General features: G+C 41.2%; 1 long non-coding RNA gene across 3 annotated transcripts; it reads left to right on the plus strand.

Moving 5' to 3' along the window:
* The first annotated feature begins 2 nt into the window (after positions 1 to 2).
* Positions 3 to 12,134, plus strand: LOC104317762 (uncharacterized). 3 transcript variants are annotated; one of them, XR_011328505.1, is made up of 6 exons: positions 3 to 147; positions 6,674 to 6,715; positions 7,792 to 8,101; positions 8,790 to 9,085; positions 9,194 to 9,405; positions 10,287 to 12,134. It is a non-coding gene; the product is annotated as an uncharacterized lncRNA (long non-coding RNA). The 3 variants fall into 3 exon arrangements; XR_011328503.1 differs by lacking the exon at positions 6,674 to 6,715 and having other exon boundaries at positions 3 to 276; positions 10,287 to 12,133; XR_011328504.1 differs by lacking the exon at positions 6,674 to 6,715 and having other exon boundaries at positions 10,287 to 12,133.

Below are 12,134 nucleotides of genomic sequence, written 5' to 3' on the forward strand. Positions count from 1 at the left end.
TAGGCCAGCTGTAGGGCTACGCAAAGCTGGGTACAAATTTTCACCGCATCGAGTTTTCACCTCGGGTGCCGTGTTCGGTTTTGGGCCCCTCGCTGCAGGAAAGACGTTGAGGGGCTGGAGCGTGTCCGGAGAAGGGCAACGGAGCTGGTGAGGGGCCTGGAGCACAAGTCTTGTGAGGAGCGGCTGAGGGAACTGGGGTTGTTTAGTCTGGAGAAAAGGAGGCTGAGGGGAGACCTGATCGCTCTCTACAACTGCCTGAAGGGGGGGTGTAGTGAGGTGGGTGCTGGTCTCTTCTGTCAGGTAATTAGTGATAGGACGAGAGGAAACGGCCTCAAGCTGCACCAGGGGAGGTTTAGGTTGCACATGAGGTAAAATTTCTATGCCAAAAGGGTTGTCAAGCGCTGGAACAGGCTGCCCAGGGAAGTGGCGGTGTCACCATCCCTGGAGGTGTTCGAAAAGCGCGTAGACAAGGCACTTCACAACATGGTTTAGTGGGCATGGTTGACAGTTGGACTCGATGATCTAAAGGTCTTTTCCAACCTAAACGATTCTATGGTTCTATAAATCTCGTTAGGGACAGCGTTTCTTACTAATGAAGAGGGTTGAGCCTGCAGGACCTTCTAGCTGTGGTGGTGCTGTGTAGAAGATGAACGTAGTCCGAAAAAGTCCAGAAAAGAGTCCAAAAAGTATTACTTAAAAATCTTTATAAAACAGTGGGACAGTCAAGGAACAGAAAACATACATTTTAATAATAGAGACATAATAATACCAAGGGTACTGTCTCAGCTGAAAAATACAGCCATTTCATTTGTCAAATGTGTCTTAACCCAAAAGTAGGCACTTAAGAAGGATAAATAATTAAATTGAATTTTTAAATAAAATACTTAGTGGTGTGAGGCAGGGCATTTCCTATGGAGTTTTATATCATTTTACAAGTTAAGAAACATTTTTTACTCTCATGGGTTTATTTTCTTACATAAAGCAGTGACTGCGGTACTATATACTGAGCTACTGCTCAGATTGCACTTATCTATGAATGTTGCTAAACCTGTCATTTATAATTGAGTTTAAAGGCAGTCCTATTTTCAGAAATCAAACATGAAAAGACAAGCCTAAGAAGGAACTTTTGCAGGCTGAAGGTTTAAGGCTGCAATTTTTGTCCAGTGATAAAAAAGAGAATGGGAATAATTAACAAAATGGTTATGGCTATTAGTTTGAAAGGAAGGTACACAGGATTAGTGGACATTGAATGCTGAACTGAAATAAAATGCAGCATGCCCATCCTTACCAAAAGGTTAAGAAAGCTTTGGAAAGTCTCTATAAAAGTAGAAATGTTGCTGAAGTGGAAGTACTTGAGAGTGGGAGATGGGATCGACTGTTAGTTAGGGTGCCTCTGCTCCTTGGCTAAATAACCTACTCGCCAGTGGCCACCAGGCTCTCTTTGGTCTGTTGCCGATAAGCACGTCTTGGTCCTGCACTGAGACAGCGGTCGAGGTGCGGATGAGCTCTGATCTGAGCGTGGGGTCTGAGCCTGAGCCGTCTGGCCCCACAAGACTCTCTGTAGTGTAGGGGGACCTTCCTCCTGTGTTAGGCAGGGTAATGGAAGTGGATTTGCTTCTGCAGCAAGGAGAAAAGACATGGGGAGAGGAAGGCAGCGAGCGCTCCTCTGTCCTGCTGCCTATCACTGGGGCGCAAGGCTGGGGGGGGACAGTGAACGAGGATTTGGATTTGGTACCTGTGTCCAATATCTCCTCAGAAGGGCAATGGGAGGGCAGGGGGTGGGGAAAAATGTTGGAATCCCTTTAGTTCAGCCAGTAGATGCACAGCAGTAATTCTTAATGATCACTTTTGTTTGTGCGCTAATTTGAGCCAGTAAAGTGTGCTGTGTTCATCTTCTACACAGCACCACCACGGTAGGTCCTGCAGGCTCACATCAGCTCACAGCTAACAGTATCTTGCTTCATGTGATGAATTCACAATCTTTCAGAACAGGAATCCGTTCCGTCTCCTCTGTGAAGCCCTTACTCTTTTCTAAAGATGAGTTTTCATTAGTTACTGATTTTTTCTGCTTCACTATTCCTGCAGTCTTCACAGTGCACTCTTTTTCCTTACAAAAACTTCTGACAGCCAAGGCAGACTATTTCTGTCCAGACCAACTTGATCTCTTTCAAAGTATTAAATCACATCATTGTTGTCTGATTCTTTCATTCTCTCTGCTGGCTTACATTCTCTCTGGAGCATCTACTGTGGAAAGACACTGAAGCATTATGTACACTTCACTGAACCAAGTCCTCCTCCTTCATCACGCGTCTTTTCTAAGAAATTGTAAGAGAGAAACTATCTGTTACAGGAATTTCTCTTCTGGAGTTTTATTTCACTTTCAAGTCATACAGCTTGCCTGACAGCTTCAAATCATATTGTGAAATCTCGGTTGAGTGGAAACTAGCAGTTCCTCAAAATTGTTCTTCGGGAATTTGGAGGTCTGTTTTGGCTGTTCATACACTGCTGTGGAAATGCTTTAGGACTTTGCTTACCTTTGGCCAGCATAGTAAATACTTTCCTTTGTACTGGAGTTTAACTATTTGTTGTCAGTCCACTTGCCACTGGAAAAGCCTCTTGAAGCATTGCTAGGTTTGAGTCGGTCCTTTATTTTCATTGCAGTGCTTCAGTTTTATTCAGTTTGAAGGGGGGTGGAATCCTTCATACCCAGATATGTGTCTCGGGTAGCTTCCCCACTGTGATCTTCTTCCCTGTGAGCCTCTTGAGTTTGTATGGATATGAAAATCATACTTGTCCATTATTTGAGTAGCTCTCTGAATTTGTTTTAGAAAATAACAGGACCCAAATAGCTGAAGTAACTTTCTGGTTTTTTCTCCTTTGTGTTAGGGAGCTTCTTGCTAAAAACTGCCTTTTTGTCAGATGCATATTGGAAAGTGAGGCTTTTCCAGACTAGAGACCACCTGTCAGTCTCATGGTCTGCATAAGCAACTTCCATCAGCTCCTTCACTGAACACCAGGTCTGCAGAGGGCCCAGAGCTGCATTGTGGGAGATCCCAAACACAGCTACGCACACTTTAACCTGCAGCAGAAAAGCCCTGGTGACCATTTTGTCTCTTGAGGTCGTGTCCTCAGACCACTGAGAGAAAGGGCAAGCTAGACAGAACAAGATACACTAAACAGGCTTATGATTTAGGCAAGGCTTTTCCAAATCCATAGTTTTCTGTTAGTGGTTCAACACACTGGTAAACAGCATGAGAGGGAGAATCCTGAAAATTGCTCTGGATGGTGTTGTGGTTTAACCCCAGCCAACAACTAAGCACCACGCAGCCACTCAGTAATTGAGTTACCATTCATTGCATTTGTTGTTTGAAGGAACAAGCCAAGTAGGAGGCTGGGAACACAATGCAAATACTATACTGCCTGGCATACACAGAATAAACCCTATGGCTTGCAGGAAACACCAGGTACACATACGGTGACCATGCATGTAGCATGTGCACCGTACGCCCAGCAGATCTCCATGTAGTTAGGCAGTGCATGTGTATGTGTTAGGAATGTGCACCATGTAAGCAGAATTTAAAACATTTTGTGAAAAGTGTTGAGTCTGATGTTTTATGTCCACCTTCAGTTGTGCAGAAGCCCTGAGCATGTTTCTCCGGAACCAAGGGCATTGCTTTTTGAAGCACTCAGCCCTAGGGTACAGCAGCACAGACTTTTCACCATGGATAGACTACCTTACATCCACAAATCTCAGAAAAATATAACAGCACCTCCAGGCCTTCCCAGACAAGATTCCCAAGCACACATACAAAAAAGAGAACACATGTAAGGGAATAAAAGAGCAAATAAAAGGTGGCTACAATGGAGCCTCTCTCATCTTTGTGCTACGATGCCAAAATCATACCAAGCATAGGCATAAAATTCGGAGGAAGCAAAATGTTCAGCTTTCAAAACTGAAGGAGGTAACCGAAGGCGGCTTTTGTTCTCTCGACGTGGCGATGTATCTGAAGATCATCGCCCCCAGAGGGCAGTGCAACTTAAAGAATGGAGATGTCTCCCGGGCAGCATTTAAATGGAAATTGGCAATTTGAAGATGTGTTTTTTCTCTCAAGAGAGTTAACAGAAAAATAGTCTACAGGGATGTATTTTCTGGAATAAATCTGTGTACAAAGTACGACTCTACCTTTCACTCACTTTAAGCCATATTTAAGTGAAATCTACAAAAATTCCTTTTTTTGCCCTTGATCCTCTAAATGAAAAGTAATATTGAAATAACGTCTGTGATAACAGATTACGATATCCAGGGTTATAGCTCTATTGTGAGAGAGAAGTGGAGTACAAAAGAATAAAATTCTTGTTTCTGATGGACTGTGCCAAGACTTGTAACAGAGATATCTGAAATTAAATGGAATTCAGAGGCCATATTTTTTAAGGACTGACCTCGACGCAAATCTAATACCGATTCAAATAAATAGATAGGACTATAGAATAAATGTTTCTCTTTATCTTCGTCTTACAAGTTTTTTTATGTTCTAACAATACCCGTTTCTGTAGATCAAAATCAAATGATGCAATGGATTTAAATGCTAAAGCATTATTATGTATGTTTATAAAATTATGTTTTGTCATATTGAAAAATACATTACTGAGTAGAAATTGATTAACAATGTACATTTTTTTGTAAATATGTATGGTTTTAATCCTTCTTTAGAAAAGTGAATAATCTGAAACTTTTAAACAGCTACTGTCATGAAGCAGAGAACAAAAAATCATCAGATTGTGTCGAATTGCTGTCACTCCATTCGTGGCAACAGAAGATTAAATGCAGATTGGGTCAAGATTGTTACTAACGTTCCTATTAAGCCCCATTAGAGTCATTGCAAGTGAGAGAGGAAAATTAATTTCTGCCTCTGTTACTGTTATTGTTTGCTCGGAAAAAATGCTCGCTAAGGGTAAATTAACAAGACAGTTCCACATCACTACATAATGCTCTATGTTCTTAACAGGAAAAGACAGAAGTATGTGCAATAAAATCAAACACCTTCAATCTGTATAGTGTAGTATGGTTCAGTGTTTCTAAATAATTGGCATTTTGGAGACTGCTGCTAGCATTGTATCAATGTATGATGGATGCCTTTAAAACACAATACTGACAACTTTCATTCTATTCCCATCTTGCCTAGCGGTCCAACCATGAGAAGCTTTGTGTTTGTATTGTTCATCCTCGGGATATGTCTAAAGAAACCTGTGGAATTCATCAAGGAATGATTTTTTTTCCCCCTTATTTTTTGTCAGCCAGTGAGATTTTAGAAGACCTGGGTCCATCTGTGTTCTTCAACATCATCTTGGTCTTGTGTATTGGAGGGCTCACCCAGGTGTCTGAGAGGACCTGAGGACACATAACTCGCACTCCGTTGGGCTGCCTTCAGTCTCAAGCCTCAGCGACCAGAGACCTGGTCGCAGTGGCTTTGCCGAAGGCAGCTTTCGGCACAGGTTTGGCGGGAGGCTTGTGCTCAGGGTTCCCTGGGTGCACGCTGGGCGGCTGCGACTCCTCTGGTGCCCTGGTCCCCTGCCCATGAATAAACACTGATGAACAGCCTAACGAGAACAGGGAGAGAAAATGCTGTGAAAGCTGCCCCTGCGCATCTTTTATGCGTGTTCAGTGTTAAATGGTAACCTGCCTCTCTTAATGGATTTTTTTTTTTTCTTTTGCGGGTAGGCAGGTTTCCTTGGCTTTTACTCTGAGCAAATTTACCAAAAACTGGTTCAGGACTGAAAGCCATCTCGTTATATATATATAAAAGTTATCCTCATAGGTACAGACGCACACAGAGTATTTGTTGCTTCTCATTTTAATCATGTAGATGTATGTATGTGTGTCATTACATATCTGCATGTTGCACACTAATATACATATACATGTACACAAAAACATACACCTACATACCTGTATGCATTAATATGTTACTTGAAATGAACTGCCGTGGATCTTTATACTATACCAGCACTTCCAATGAATTTGCTGGCACTTTACTCTTCATTTCAACACTGTAGATGCACAGCCATTTGGGTTTTACTTATTTCTTTGTATTAGTAATGGCTAATTTGGAGCCAAATAACTTTCCTGAGTTTTTATAAATGCCTCTTAACTTCTATGTGAAACCTACCTCTGGGCCAGAACCTTAACTGGCACAGCATCACCTCCCCCCACTGAATTTGGTGGAGGTGTATGTGCCCTAACAGTAACTAAAAAGATGATGATTTTTATATATATAGTGGGTAGCACATATAATTAATTAAATGAGCTGTAACATTTTTGTTAATTGCATCTCTTTTGACAAATACGTGTAACTACTGTCTCATCTAAAAATAGACAAAGAAATGGAGATATTTTTATCTCAGGATTAACAGGCAAGTTCTAAATGAGACAGTTTAATTCTAAATGGCCTCAGAGTTTTATACCTCATAGTTAAGGCCCAGATTAGAAGATGATAGTGGTCTAGACAGTATCTGCTCAATGTCTTCTGGATAGCAGTATCTGGAGCCAGTTGATTATTGAAATAAGTATTTTTAAATAACTCTTAAAATACATACATACACACAAAAAGCAAAACTGTTACAGAAAGTTGATAGAGAAGATAATTTAATTTTTTTTTTTTTTTTGTGTCTGCAGGGATGTTATTGAAGCTATGCTGATATACATCACCTGTAACTGGTCTGTATTATTAATGACCTTCCTTTCATTTTCAAAGGCAATGAGGACTTATTTCCCTCAGTTATGAGTTTCAGCCAAGCAAAATTTTGCCAGTCAGGAGTGGCAATACAGAGGTTCTGATCTTCTTAAAATGTAATCATGAGGAGGTAAAGCTGTAGGATTTTAGTATTTGCTCCATAAAAACACTTACCTGTTGCAGCAACATGAAAGCAACAGCTAGGGATCATTTTGCTGTTAGGACTGGTATTTCAGGCACTATGGCCAATTTCAAAGAAATTGATAACATTGGTGGGACCAGATGCTGTTCATCGGCTATTTTAAATTAAAATATGAAATTGCTGAACCACTAGCTGTTATTTAACTGGCTCTGGCAGTTGTCCCAGAAGACAGGGGGCAACGTGATGCCAATTTTTCCAAAGGTTCCAGGGGCACCTGCACAACTCAGCCTCCCGGGAACACATGCTTCACAAACCTAATAGCATTCTTTCAAAAAGTTAGTGAGCATATGAATAAGGGTGATTTGGCTTCTGCAGTGTACCTGGATTTCTAAAAAGCCTTACACAAGGTCCTCACTAAGAGCTTTCAAAGCAACTAATCAGTCATGAAATGACAAAAGAGGCTCCTTTTTCGATTAATAGCTACTAGCAAGATCCATCAAGGGCTATTAAACTAATTGTCCTGTTGCAACCTCTATTCAGAAAAGCCTTAAAATGATAATTGCTGGAACCCGGATGGCAAAGCCATCACCACCTGCTTGTCCTTCACTTACACCCTTTCCTGAAGCGTTTGCTATTGGCCTCTGTCAGGGACGTAATGCTGGGCAAGAAGACTTTTACTCTGACCTAGTGCAGCCTTTCCACTATTCTTAGCTAAGTGTCATATGTGCTGAGTAATAAAAAGTATCTATGTTTTCCTCAATTTAATGATAAAGGGGCTCTTCCTTACATAACTTAATAATTTTATTTAAAAATAGAGCAACCATTTTCACATCAATAGCTTCTTTTATGGAGGATATCAAACTTACAAAATTTGAGCCATTGGGCAGTGCAAAAATCTATCATTCCTTTTGTTTTTAGGAGATTTTGAAGAAAGGAACGCAGTTCCTGCAGTTCGATGAGTTGTGATGAGACCTCCTCTGCAGAGTCCTGGGAGACCGGCAGGGACACATGTTGGCTGTAATCCTTGAACCCAAGAGCTGCCCTTGTGCAGGGATATCGGAGGCGGAATTTGTACAGGTGTGCTTGACATGGCTATGCTTTAGCAACTCGCACGGCCACAAGCACCGAAGTACTGAATACGAGGAAAGTTTGGACTACAACATGAACTGTGCATCTGTATAAGCTCACGTAAGAGAGTGCAACACTATTCAAGTCAACTTTTGTAAATGTAAGCATTCTCCCTCACTGTAACTTCTTTCCCAGCATGACCACGTATATGTCAGTGGCAGGTTCAGGTGTAGAAGCAAACAGTCCTGTCCCTTTTAACAAAGCTGTTAGAATAGAAGATTTATGTCTGTGTACTAAATGGATAAATTGCTCTCAGTCTGTTAAGCTGTCGGTATGATCTCTTAGCAAGCTGGAATGGTTCACTGCTGGTTTTTGGAGTGGAACAAATTGCCTGTGTGCAATAGTAAAAGACACCACGGATATACTGATCAATACATTCAAGAAAGTAAATCAGTGTTTATTTTCAGAATCCTTTGACTTTATAGGGAACCAGTTTTTAAACACAGAGAAAAAGAATAGACGTTTTCAGAGATGAATGCCTAAATTAATATGTAAATAAGTCCTCTGCAGTCCCATTAACTTCAGCTGAACTTGCTGATTCTCTGGACTTCCAGCTAGCAGACTATTCAGGCCACCCAGGAATCATGCCTAATTTTAGGTCCCCATTTTCAAAAAAACCCTTGAGAGAATGCTTAAAACCAGAATTAATTTTTAACAATTGCTTATTTGTGATGATTGGCAACTTATTTTGCAGAATCTAAAGTTAACTGATTTAGTACTATGAAAGAAAAAAAAAACATTGAACAACATAAGCCTCCTTCTGCCATTTTTCTTCTCTGGCTTGACAGGTTGGTTTGAAGAACAGTGTTTTTTTCCCTGCTAAATCTGAGCTTCATCATTCATGGTATTCCGCACTGGAGTAATGGTATTGGAGCAGTTGCTTTATAATAATGATGGAAAAGCCACAGTCTAGAGGAAGCATTCAGAAGCATTGGTATTTCTATGACTGCTTTGGAATACGTTCAGCACTTATTTCCTCCTTATGCATATGAATTTACCCAAGCACAGCAAGGTTTTGTTGCGTGCATCTGGTTCACTGCTCTGCATGTGGAAGTTTGTTATAATGAAAAACACAGGAATCTCGGTAATTTTCCTTATTTATTTAATAGAGACTTTCTGTCAAGTCACATCTAATTCCAAGGCGTTTAAGTGCTGCTGAGGGATCAGACCACAACCATTTTTTGATTTGCAGACAACAAAAGCCCGGCTGATGTGTGGGTGAAACTGGCAGATAACCTGGCTGCTCCGTGAAGCCTGGGTCTCGATGGCGTGCCCTGTTCCCACTCATCTGAGCAGCAAGCTCACAAGGGCACACAAGGATGATGACATCTCAGGTACTACATCATGACCTATGACCACCTTTGATGGTTAAACATTGACCCACAAGACATTATCAGGAAAGATGTAAGTACTAGCAGGTGTTAGAAGTAAATGTATTTGAGGTATTTACTTCAATACAAATAAAGTATTTCTTGACTGAGGTCTACTGGATAATATTCTGGCCAATCGACAACGCTTTGAACCAAGGAGGCTTTTGTTTCGAGGTGCTAACACTTCAGTCTCCCATTTTTTTAACTGTTTGTAACAAGTTTGGTCTTTAGACTGTCAATTTACCTGTATTTGTTTCTGTAACTGTGACAAATGATTCTTTTTCTTCTTGAAGCCTTTATGACAAGGAGGGACACTGGTCAAATATCATACAATGATCATGGTGTCAGGAAAAGTTTACATAGTCTGTTGTGAATCCAACATATCCTCTCTAGGATCCATTTCCTGTATATAAAAATTCTGATGTCTGAAAACAAGAGAGGGGGTTATTTAACCATGCAAGAGTTTAGGAGGGGTCTATCTAGTGCACTACCACAAATGTGGCAGTACATCTTATTCATTACTAATAGCTTCCTGATTTTCTTCCTGATCCCAGTTGCAGATCAGTTTATTGTAACCTAAGGCAGGAAGAAGAATCACTGTAATTTTATTTCTCTACTAGCACAAGATTTTGTACTTTTTTCAAACAAGTGCAACTGAATTTTTGCTATTATTTCACCTGTCTCACATAAGTGAATTACAAATATTGATTTTATAAGTCACTGATGATCTGTTACATAAATATTGCCTGCTCTAGGCTTGCTTTCTTAGGTTTTCCAGGCTTTCCCAGCATATTATTATGGCAAATTTGCGTGATACGTTCTCTACATTTTGTATAAACAAGTTATTTTATATGGATATCTTTTCAGATCCAGACTGAAAAATATTTTTCTTATCTTGTCTCTTGACTTTCACAGCAGCTTAACTTCTATCCTAGAAAACATCTGTCTTCAATGACAACATGTGCCATAGGCAACGTGTGGCAACCATAGAGAAAAAGTGTTCATCTAAAGGAAATACTACCTGACCTCCCTCCTTCTCGGGGCTGTCAGGGCTCTAGCCTGTGGTGACTCCCAGCTCCTCTGGCTCTCCAGAACCTGCAGCAGTTAGCAGCACGGTCAGGACAGCTTCTGCCAGCTTCTCATTGCACTCTCGTCTTACATCTTACCGCAGCTTGTCCCGAGCAGCCGGACTGTTTGACAGTACCATGACACGAAACTTACAATGCTGAACTAGATTAACTCTTATTTTGACTCTAGGGCTAAAGCTAGGACAGCCAGTCCTGGGTTGTGCTGTCTCCTGGTGGGGATTGGCACTACGGTTTTCAGTAGCTTCCCACCATTTCTGGAGTGACCCCAGACCAGCTTTGTTTCTGGGCAAAGGAATTTGGTGAAAGCTGACCAAGTTGTGAATAGTGTTTGCCTATCTCCATGTAGTAAACTTATTTCAGGTAGGCATGCAAGGTCTTGTAAAAAGGGCAATGAGATTTTCTGCCAGCTCTGAGCAGTGAATCAGAGCTTGGGGACAAAAATGTTGTTCTTGTCTACCCACCTGATATCCAGGTAAGAAGAGCCAGCTCCAGGCTACTCAACAACAGAGGCAGATTTCAATTTCAATGCTCCAAGAAAAAGAATAAAATGTAATTTGACTTCTTTCGGGGGTGGTAGACTCTGTGACAGCAGTGTGTCAAGTGAGGCAGATGATACAACCGGTCTAAAGGAGGTCAGTGGCGGTTTCAGGGTGATGTGGATGGTGAAAGACAAGGTTCAAGTGGTGCTGGTCCAAGTGGTGCTGGGGGTGGATTAAAAATCACTATCCAGTGTCCCTCATACTGGGTAAATTAGAGGCCCAGAAATGCCCTCATCTATCTCTTGCAACATGCCAAACTGAAGGCCACTCTAAAGCTTTCTTAACGCTTTCTTAAATGATGTGCCCTAGATAAACATCTGGTGGCCCAAGCCCTCCTGCTTAGTCAGCAAGCGGACGATAGTTAACCCACTGCTATTTTTCTCATTGATTTAAGCACAGAGTCTGGGGGGAGAGGGCTTTGGACTCTGGCATCTTGGTGACAGGACTCCAAGCCTCAGGACTGGAGACATGTTTCAGGAGGCGGACGAGCTCCTACCTGCGTGTATATCCTAACCCAGACTATGGAGATTGAAAGTGGAGAGCAGCCTGCAAAAGCACGATCAGTTGGGGTGAATCTGGACTTGCATATCCAAGCAGGCACGTTCTGGTGTCCCAGCATGTGTGACGTGGTTTGGGCCTATAAATATGCAGCATATCTTTGTATATAAAACATAGACATTAGTGCAAAAGAAATACGTTAAGCCCATGATGAATATTTTTATACCATGCTTATAAATTGAATTTACAGTGTTATGGTTTTATCCTTATTGGCTTAGCTAGTGACAGATGCCATTCTGGACCCCAGGTAACATCCCTAGCATTCCATTTAGTAGCAGATATTTTCAAATCCAAGCAGTATAAATGCTGATTCTTGCTGAGACTCATGTTTATACAACTGTTTATGCACATCTTTCTAAAGAGAGGGCCACAGATAGTCAAGCTTAGGAGGCTGGGAACCATTTTATAGATCACTCTGGTGTTCTCGTGTCAAGACTAGATATGCCATTAACTAAAAGGTTTGGAAAATGTTTTTTCCCTATGTTTCAGTGTTTCAATTAAAAGTATTTTTTCTTTCTACCAGTCTTTCTTTGCTTTTAGGCTTCTATTACAAAAAAAACCCCAAACCCAAACAAACA

The sequence above is a fragment of the Haliaeetus albicilla genome, chromosome 17 (assembly GCF_947461875.1).
Source record: "Haliaeetus albicilla chromosome 17, bHalAlb1.1, whole genome shotgun sequence".
NCBI classification, from domain to species: domain Eukaryota; kingdom Metazoa; phylum Chordata; class Aves; order Accipitriformes; family Accipitridae; genus Haliaeetus; species Haliaeetus albicilla.